The sequence below is a fragment of the Vidua macroura genome, chromosome 2 (assembly GCF_024509145.1).
Source record: "Vidua macroura isolate BioBank_ID:100142 chromosome 2, ASM2450914v1, whole genome shotgun sequence".
NCBI classification, from domain to species: Eukaryota; Metazoa; Chordata; class Aves; order Passeriformes; family Viduidae; genus Vidua; species Vidua macroura.
In genome coordinates this window covers 83880207-83889292 of record NC_071572.1, presented here as the reverse complement: position 1 = coordinate 83889292, position 9086 = coordinate 83880207, and positions in this window count along the sequence as shown.

Genomic DNA, 9086 nt, shown 5'->3' with positions numbered 1-9086 from the left:
CAAATGGCTCCTTTGTCCTGCCCTGGAATCTGGTGCTCTCACAGGAGGGATGGGGGAGGATGCTGGCAGATGTCTGGTGTCCCACTGCAGAGGCTGTGTCCATCCTCCCGATCCTGGGTGGACATGCTGAAGTGAGGAGGTGCCCAGGAGATGTGTGGCTCTCTCCTCACTTCAGCATTTCCAGCAAGGGTGATGGAAAGTGCTTCCCTTGCACTCAAGGGGGAAGATAAGGCACAGTCCTGCTCACCCATAGGTAAATCTGAAACAAATCAAGAAACTCATGTCCTACAAGTGTGTCTTTTCTATCTCAGCTGTAAAGGCAAAAGGCAAGGCAGGCAGGACGTGGGAGCCTCAGGCAGGGCTGCTGCCCACCAACAGAAGGTACATCTTTGTCAGTGAGCTGAAAAACAGCCTGGGACCCCTGCCTGTCCCTGGAGTGTGGTTGTCTGTGCCACCAGGCTCTGAGTCCCTGGCAGTGCTTGGGGGCTGTGACCACCTTCCTACAGGTCTCACAATCAAAAGCCATTCCCACTGTGGGTGCGGAACAAGAGGGAAAACACAGTATAAAATACAAGTCACCCTTAGCACATGGCTTCCATGCCAGAAAATGTCCCCAGACCTGTCTCCTGTGCCCAGGGAGATCCAGCCAGCGAGGCCATGTGGAGGGGGTGTGAGACATGAATGGCAGTGAATATTTTCCCTGCCGGCCAGATGCAGCACAGCAGGAATTGCACCAGGTCCAGGCAAGGGCTGACCTTTCCCACTGCATCCAAATCATTTGGTGGGAACCACTACCAGCTTGGGCAGCACAGCCAAGAGCGCTGCTCCCTCCCACGGCAGCATGGACATCTGGCAGCTGCAGGGACAGGGATGACACAGACAGGATTCCTCCTGCCACAATAAAAGTTTCAACCATGGTAAAAGCTTGCTTTATTCTAATTTTTAAATTAGTCATTCTGGGTCCAGAAAAGGTCGGGCAAGCTGAAAAAAGCAGTCTGATTAGGACTTAGAAATTTCGTCTTTAAAAAACCAGAAACAAAGCCAAACAAAATGGAGCAAAAAACAAACAAACAACCCCACAAAAACCTACAAAAACAAAACAAACAAAGCAAAACAAAACAAAACCAAGTCAAAACCAAAACAAACAAAAGAAGCTCAACATGAAGTCTCATTTGGCAAACTGGCATTTTCATTACAAGAAGCTCCTTTAAAAGAGCTGAAACTTAGATGATTGTTTTTCCTGTAATGACCCAGCCTCCTGTGTGCTGAAGAATGAGCACCCAGCAAGCGACAGCCCTTGTGGGTGGACACGTGTGGATCTCTGTGTTGCTGGTGTGCTGTGTGCCTGGGTACAAAGGCTGGATGAGCTGCTCCAGCACCCTCAGGACAAGCAGTGGCAGGGGCAGCCTGAGCCTCCCAGAGCAGCAGGGATAAAGCCCCGCTTGGCTGCACTGCCACATGCCTGGCAAGTAGCTCGCCCTCCCCAGACTTGTCCTGCATTCCTGTATGTGGCTTCAGACAACAAAGATGCTCAATCTTATTTTGGAGGGCTGCCCAACATGTTTTCACTCTGGTTGACTGGTCTGCCTTATTTGACAGGACACAGGTGCTTTGTTTTATCCTTCTTGTCCAGGAACATGGGGAAAACCCTGTGGTGCTGTTCAGTGTTTGGGTGAAATGCTGAGTATAGGTGCATCCATGCACTCCTGTTGAAGTTAACAGATCTGATGGCAAAACCTATCCCTCAAAATCAATTTGAGATGAAAGGTAAAGTTCCTGGTTGTTGTGAAGGTCAAATGTCAGGGCTTGTCCTTGGTACCACTATATTGGAGTGTCATGGTGAAAATAAAACCAGAGAATGTATTCAAATCACCTTTTGTGCTTACCTGGCCTGTAAGTACAACAGGGACATTCCAATCTAGAGGCCTACAATTTTTTTTTTTTAATTTAATTCGTTTCTGAGGAGATCTAGAGTACTAGCTGCTGAGAAATATTTATTAGAAATTATTGTGGTATTGTTTAAGGATCTGATATGGGAAGCTCCTTCTTGTAGATGTGGCCTATAGGGTTAGTTCCATAAGCTGATTTCATGAACAAGTGGGCACACATAACAGTAAGGTTAATATATAATTTGTATACCAATGAAATTTCCATCAGTGAAAGACATCTAACTTTTTCAAAGAAAAGTGTATGGGGAATTCTGTAATTTGGCTGCATCTCTTCAAATTTATTTGAGAAGGAAGCTGATGAGTTTTCCCAAAGTTCAGTTTTTAAAAAGAGAAATGTGTCAGAACACACCTGACATATTACTTGACTCCTCAAATTTAGCAATGTCTTTAAGGTAAATACTGAAGAATGTCTAAAAATACGTGTGTTGGGCAATATAACCCTTTGTGAATCTACACAACAGCTTTGTTAATGAAAGTTTATTCCTTTATTGAGTTTCTTTTCCTCTTAATGATTGTGCTTTTTTTCCATGTTACTTGTCCTTCAGCAAGACTTCTAGCTAGCATAATGTTATTCATAGTACCTCTATGAATAACCTAACTCTACAGCAATTTAAAATTGGTGTAAAGAAACCCGTTGTACTCCCACTGATTTCCTTAGTGTGAACATGTTAGCCTTGGCCTGTTGGATAATCAGGCTCACAGGATGTGTACAGCAGAGGCAGGCACCCCATGTGTGTTTTCAAAAGGCTGATGAGAGCTGCAGGGTTATGTGGTGTCCCCATTTACACATGAGCCACAAGTTAACTGCATTAGTACAGCTAAAATCAGGATTTTGTGCATAACACGCCCTGAAAGCCAACTTTTCCCTTCGTTTCAGTAACAAATCCACTAACCAAAGAGTTTGTCCATAGTTACATGGCATCTTTAGGTTTTTATAGCCACACTGGTCTTGATTAATTGTGTGGATCTTACTAGAGTAAAGCCATCACATGATAATCTTATTCATTAACTTTCCCTCCAATGCCAAAGACTTAATCTAGTGTGTTTTACCATATAAACTGCTAGCTTCTGACATACAAATACCAACAGACCATCTGTTTATACTGGGGAGTTTAAAATCTTCTCACAGAAAATATACGGAGTGCTTTAGAAGGTTACAAAGAGAAGCTTTCAACAGATAACAAGATAGTGCTGTTTAAAGAAGTAAACCATTAAAAAATGTAATTAAAAAACCCTTCATGAAGAACATTTCATTAGTTTCTCAACATTGAATATAGTCTTTTCATAAGTGACTCAAGTGCACAAAACAGCACAAAACCTCAGAAATATTCTTTTGTTACATCTGTCTTTTTAACCCTCAGTAGTGGCCTATTTTGGCTTCCCCTTTTGGTTTTCTTTTACAAAAAATTTAGAATTGAGTCTTTTTTATACACTTTACTGTGCCTCCAAAGCCTCCTGCTATTAGATCGGTTTTAGCTTTCAGCAAGTAAGAGTGTGCAATAATGAAAAATTTCCCAATGGCCACCAACTCTGCAGCACAGTGTAGCTGTGCACTTGGATGATAGATTAGCTCCAGAAGTGCTACTTTTTATTAAATTATCTAAGCTTTCATCCGAGAATGCTTTCACCAGGCTATTACAGCCTTTGATAAAAGGCAAGATTTTCGATAAGAAGCCCAAAACCCAGCTCCCATGCCTACACTGATCGAAATTATGATGTCTGGGCCTCAGCTTTTAGCTTGTAGAATAGTGCCACCCTGGGAATATGATGTCCAGGCAGAAATAAGCAACACAAATGAACAGAAATCCAAAAGGTTCTTTAGCCTGAAGAAGAGGAGATTTGAGTGGAAAGAGGAAAGAGAGTCTTTGAATGCATTGCTCCAGGATAAAAAAAAAATGTGTATTTTCCATAATGATCTCTAACAGGCCAAGAAATCATGGCTTCAGTTTAGATGCCAGGCAGAATTTTGTAACAGGAAGGATGAGGATGGACTGTCTGAGGGGGGTATGGGGTCTGAAGGTCCTCAGGACCTGCTTTAGGCAACTGTCAGAAATTATACTGGTGTGGTTCTCTCTCTTCAGCCAGCGGAACACATTAAATGTCTTTGTGGGTCCTCACAGAAAGACAACAAAAATATTGAAAACAAGTGAAAAGTTTTCATGTTGAGGAAGGAAAGGGGGGAGGGGGGAAATGGTTTGTGGGGCTTAAGTCAATGAATACTTACCAATTCATATGAACAGCAATGCATCCCAGCCAACTTCCCATCCTGTAAGGCAACTATTCAAATCCCACTCTGCTTTCACCCCATAAAAAAACAGCAGGAGGCTTGAGAGAGATAGGTTTGTCCAAGCTGTCATGTCTGCTCCTTCAGATGTTTTCCTGAGGAGCAAAGTTAAAGAAATTTTCTATTTCAGCTCCCTTTCCTCAAGAAAAAAATTTTGATCCTGTGCTTGCACTTTTGTGTTAAAGTTACCAGATCAGGCTGGCTAATCACAGGAATGATCAGAAGCTCTCAGAGATACCCGAATCCAGCCTGGAGCATGTCTAAGTTGATGTCTTTGTTCACTTCACAAAACTAAACAGGAGTACCTTGTGAGAGGATTAGGTATCTGCAATTCAATCCAGATTTTTGCTTTATTATGGAAAACCATCCCTCTCCATACCACCCAGAAAGACAGCCACCACAGAATGATGGGGTACCACAGGCTCCTGTTCCACCCCAGTTGAAGCTGCAGGCTTTAGAGGCAGAGTTAAAAGAAGATGTACGCTGCTGCAGGAGAGGGGCTTAGCGTGTGAACGCCATGTGCTTGTAGAGGTATTTAAAGGATTAGGGGAGAATTAAATGTTTGTCTGTCTTTGTTGCTCAGCACAGCTCCAAAGCTGGAAGATGATAGATATTAAAGAAGATATTTCCCGTCTTTAAGTACCGGAAGGAGACTCCTAAAACAATAGCAGGGAAATGCAGGCATGACCTAACAGATTTATACACAAAGATGCTGGATGATTCTTATTGGATAGGTGAAGAGCATGCTATTCTGCAGTATAAAATAGTGATATGAAGTTCACAATTTCAAACACTGGTGAACAATCCCTAACATGGACAAAAGAGCTGGCACAGGATTCCTGGGAAACAGAAGGCAAGCACCCTGGCTGGTGGTTTCAATTCACCCCTCTGCACTGGGCTGTGGGTTAACTGGCCAAGGGCAGAGAGGTGTTTGCCATGGCCTCTCCTCAAAGCAGTTTCTCTTGGGCAGCCAGGGGTGGTCACCAGTTCATCTGCTGCTGTTAAATCTGCCTTGTACCAATAATCAAAGCTCTCAAGCTTCTGGGAACTTTCTCTATAACCTTTTAGGAAAAGGCAAGTCTGAAAGAGAAATACCTTTGCAGGGATTCTCAGCCAGCAGGTGCTTTCTGGGGGAAAGCTTAATTAAGGATTCAAGTAAATTCAGTGCCTTAGCTGGCAAGGGGAGAAATGGAGAGTCTTTCTCAGAGAGGTTATGACATTAAATCAGATTTTTTACTGAACTGAGAAATTTGCAGCTCCACAAATAGGGCTAAAGGGGTTTTAAGATACCTTGGCATGCCCCTGATACCAAACTATTCTGCACAGCTTAGCCAGCTTTGGGGACACCAGCTAAGCTGTGCCTCACAGCCTGCAGTACCTGCCCTCAGGCACCAGAGCTCTGCCCAGGGCAGCCACTCTGCTCTGCACTGAGGCTGTGGCTGCACTCTGACTCCAGGCCCTTCTGTCTCCAGCATCATCCTCTCAAAATTCCAGGTCCAGTGCTTCTGGAAATATCTTTAGAAGGCAGACCGATGGCTGTTTTCTGCATGAGGGAACATCTCTTAACTGCATTTGGGAGTTTTATGGATTATTCTTCTTCACTACTCATTCTTATTTGATTCATTATAGAAAAGGCAGAGCAAAGGCAAAAACCTCACTCATTATATATTTCTCCTCTCCTGTTCCAGCCTATTTCTCTGAAAGATGTCATCACTGAAACAGTTAATTGGGACTAGTAGCAATTTATATCATCCTTAGAGAATAAAGGAAAATGCTTTGTAACACCAAATCTCATTCTGAGCAAACACAGCTCTGACTTCCTAGGCTGACCATCACCTAAAACAGCTGCATTATTTGTGACTTCAGAGGCCTCACAGTGAAGAAGGTAACTTTATTCATCTTCACTGTCATCATAGTATAAATTTGAAATGTATTCATTCAGGTTTGTGTTATGTTTAATGAGAGTGGGAATGTGCTCCCTAGAACATTGTACAAGTACTTTTACAATGTGCACTCAGATAACAGATATTCAGGTTATTGAGCAACATGTTCATACAGCCAAAGGCCTTATACTGTGTCCATAAAGAATGCTGGAACAGAACAAGGACATTTCTCTCCATCTTTTCCTTTTTAAAATTGAATTAACATCTCTTACTGGGGACACTGGTCCATCCTACTTTAGGGTTACTTAACCCTTGCCTTTGCAATGGACCCTTGTGATCCTTTTCTGTGAAGGGATCAGACCTCCATTTTTTTGGAAGCACATATTCATACGCTGCACAGGGAATGCCTTTGGGGTAAAAAAGTATCTTTGACTTGGAAATTTCTCTCTGCTTTGGTTGAGACATTGAATGTTAAACCTCTGTTATTTCACTTCTCAGTTTCTTTAAGTTGGAAAGCATGTTGGCAACACTCCAGAATGACTGAAGCATTGAGGGAGCTATGAGGCATCTGCTGATGGTTCAAGTCAGGGCTCATTCTGAATTCCTGCTGACTTCAGGCACTGCCAACACCACAAAACACCTCTGCTCTCTGCAGTTGCTTTTGTAGCAGAGCTGGCCAAAGCAAACATGTCCCAGCCAAAGCATCAGCCTCCAAACTGTCTCTGCTCCCGAACCACCTGAGCTTGTCTGTCAGCATGCTGAGGATGGGCTGAACTTGTTGGCAGAGCAGCAGCAGATATTGCGCAGAGACACAGCCGAGCTGCCAGAGCAGTTACAGCTGGGAGATGGTGGAGGACTGTGCATCATGTCACCATCCTGTCACACCACCCTGGGGCCCCCAGGACATCCTTGAGCAGGGCAAAAAAAAAAGAATTGCCTTAGGCTTCTTTGTTCTTCCTCCACAGCAGTGCCAACATATCCAGCACTAAAACTCACTTCTCACCCTTCTCCTTCCTTGTCAGGGTCAAAAATTCCCCAGCTAAGAAATGAGGGCTAGCAATTTCCTTCATACACTCACCACCAGCAGTGTATGTCCCTCTTAATTTCCAAACTGGAGGGACCTGAGGCCCCTGTCCTTCAAGGGCAGGAAAGAGGATACTGGATTGTGCTCTTTCTCCTTATCTTTTGAGCCAAACACATGAGATAGCAATCCTTTTCAAACATCCCAGACCCCGATCATACATATGTGCACAAGCAGAATGAGGGTATTAAGATCATCAAAGTCTCTGAGTTACCGTACTGAAGGTTCAGAGGTGACTCACTGCAGATAACAGCAAGGTAACTTATTACATTCATGTAAGATAATTAATGCTTAATTTTGGCCTTCAAAAACTGCAGGAGCTTATAATTCAGTACAAGGTAAAAGCAGTTGATAACCAAATGCGGAACTATGACCAGAAGTGGCATATTTGCTTTCCCTGCATCCAGCACTGAGATGGGATGTGTGAGTGGGATCCCTTTAGGTTATATAGGGAAATTTGAGAACCAGGCATTTCCTAACTTTTGGTACACGTGGCATTGCATCCTGAATATTTCTTTCATGCATTACTTTGATGAATACAACACAGATTGATGTATTCATCAATCAAACAAGTGGCAGAATGGATAAAAGCTGTCTGCTCCTTTCATGGTCTAAAGCCAGCTTCAAGAGGAGGGCAGTGCTTTTCATGCCTAGGAGAACAGGAACAGCAACTAGTGCTTTCAGCTCATGTCACAATTAGAGACTGAGACCACTTGTAGGACACTGCAGGCTCCTGCAGTTGTGCACTTCCCTGACTAGCCACCCACTACCACCTTCTTGGAAGAAGCGCACACTCTCCTTTCCAGCTGTCTGGTGCCCTGAGAAACATTGCCCACTATCCTCATAGTGGGTGTGTAATGGTTCTGGAGTCAATGAGAAACAATTCCATGGGTAGATCCACATTGCTGAAATAAAAAGTAGTCAGGGGGACACCGGCCATGGAGCCAGGTGGAGCAAATTGTCTTCTGCTCACACCAGAACCAGTTCCTTCCGGAGCAGTCTTGCCTAATCCCTGCAATACCCAGCTTGGTTCTCCTCCAGCCCCATTAAAGCCCTGTGATCTGCCTTTTCCAGATTTTAGTTCCATTGGAAATGGCAATAAGCTTCTTCCCTCATTGCATCCGTAGGCTAAATGTGTCTTCAGTAGCTTCCTGAACATTTTCTACAGCTCACACACTGGAGTCAGGTAACTTACACAGAGCAGACAATCAAACACTCTCAGATACTTCATTTTTATTGCAGTCACTGTTAAGCTTGCAACTCCCCAGCCCTTTCATCACTAGAGTATAACACCGGCTTTTAAAAGAAAGTATGAGCCTTCCACATGGAAATTTGAGCCATCAAGGTAAATAAAAGGAAAACCAAAATGAATTAATTTCTACTGTGTTTTATATTCTAGAAGTGTCCTTCTCATTTTAATGTCATCTCTAGATCTTACCATCAACATTATTGTGTTTCATTAAAATACTACCACAAATGTGCATCTTCCTTAACAGAAAAGGAAGTATAAATGCAATAAAATCAAGTGTTCTTAACCATTTCCCTAATTGTAGCTATTAAACATAGCAGCTGCAGATTAAAATCTCACTTTAAGGAGTCTGTGTGCACATAGGCAATATAGACAGTAGTATTTCAGACAATGTAGACATAAAATTGCTAAATTCTAAATGAATGTTTTCTTGAAAATTGGTGTATAAATCAGGACTCTAAAACACAAATTTGAGATCTAAGAGGTACAGAGATTTTTCTCCTCCATATGAACACCTTTTCCCATCTCAGAGACTGCAAGTGCTGAGACTTCAGACACCTTCCTAATGTCTGACAGTACCAAACCAATTCTTACCCCCACATAATTCCTTCCTGCCTGATCACCCTACAACTTCTGGAAA